General features: G+C 46.7%; 1 pseudogene; it reads left to right on the top strand.

Moving 5' to 3' along the window:
• Nucleotides 1-212: 212 nt before the first annotated feature.
• On the top strand, nt 213-1,133 carry LOC135887711 (olfactory receptor 14A16-like; annotated as a pseudogene).
• Nucleotides 1,134-1,538: the final 405 nt, after the last annotated feature.

Raw genomic sequence — 1,538 nt, 5'->3', positions numbered from 1 at the left:
ACCCCAGTGTAAATCAGGAGTAACTCCATTGGAGTCAGTGGGACTGTTTCCCCCATCCTCATTCCCATTTTACACCAATATGCACAAGCTAAGGGTCTGACTCAAGGAAATTCAGGTGGTTTTCACAAAAGGAGAGTTATTTTACTGATCTAATCCTGGCCTTTGCTTTGTCCCTTCCTCTGCAACCATCACATGATGTCCTGAGAAAGAAAATGTCCAACCGAACCACCGTGACCGAGTTCCTTCTTCTGGGATTCTCTGACATTTGGAAGCTGCAGATTTTGCACTTTGTGGGGTTTCTAGTGATTTACCTGGCAGCTCTGATGGGGAATCTTCTTATTTTCATGGCCATAGGCTTCAACCACCACCTTCACACCCCCATGTACTTTTTCCTGATGAATCTGTCCATCATAGACCTTTGCTCCATCTCTGTCATCATCCCCAAATCCATGGCCAACTCCCTCATGAACACCAGGTCCATTTCCTATGCTGGATGTGTTGCCCAAGTCTTTTTCCTCATTTTCTTGCTGGGAGTGGATTTGTCCCTTCTCACCGTCATGGCGTAGGACCGATATGTCGCCATCTGCCAACCACTGCACTATGAGACAATAATGAACAGCAGAACTTGTGTCCAAATGGCAGCCGGTGCCTGGATCAGTGGGATTCTCTACTCTGTGCTACACACTGGCAACACATTTGCATTGACCTTCTGTGGAGGCAACATGGTGGATCAGTTCTTCTGTGAGATCCCCCATCTACTCAAGCTCGCCTGCTCTGACTCATATCTCAATGAAGTTGGGGTTCTTGCATTTAGTGCGTGTTTAGTCTTAGGCAGCTTTGTTTTTATCATTGTGTCCTATGTTCAGATCTTCAAATCAGTGCTCAGAATCCCCTCTGAGCATGGCCGGCATAAAGCCTTCTCCACCTGCCTTCCTCACCTAACTGTGGTCTCCTTGTTTGTTTGCACTGGCATCTTTGCCTACCTGAAACCCACCTCCAGCTCCCCATCTCCTCTGGATCTTGTGGTGGCTGTTCTCTATTCCGTATTGCCACCTATCATGAATCCAATTATCTACAGCATGAGGAACAAGGAGATGACAGCTGCCCTGCGGAGACTGACTGGGTGTAGGTAATTCACCAAGAATTAATTTTCTGTCCTTCTCTTATTAAAGTTTGCTTACATATTATCTGTTCATTAATGTCAGTTATTTCCATGACCACACAGCTTGCACACGAACAGGTCTGATCTTGATCTCAGTTGCATCTATGAAAATCCAGATTAACTCCACTGATGTCACTGCCGCTGGGGTGATTTACACCAGTAGAAAATCTGGTCCACTTGTGGAGTTAAATGGGTGTAAATTGTGTGTGCAAGAATCAGTCTTTCATTCTGTGCCAAAACAATACTGTGACGGGTTGGATCACAGAAACCCGCTTGGGAACTGCCAACTGATGTGCATAGACTACTTCTTCCCCTGCTTTCCCTGCCAGCCTGGGACCCCAGCACCCTGTCTTGCTGAGCCAGACACACCCATCTG

This window comes from Emys orbicularis, chromosome 13 (genome assembly GCF_028017835.1).
Source record: "Emys orbicularis isolate rEmyOrb1 chromosome 13, rEmyOrb1.hap1, whole genome shotgun sequence".
In the NCBI taxonomy this organism is placed as follows: Eukaryota; Metazoa; Chordata; order Testudines; family Emydidae; genus Emys; species Emys orbicularis.
The sequence above is the reverse complement of the archived record's forward strand: the minus strand, read 5'-3'. Positions and strand labels throughout refer to the sequence as shown.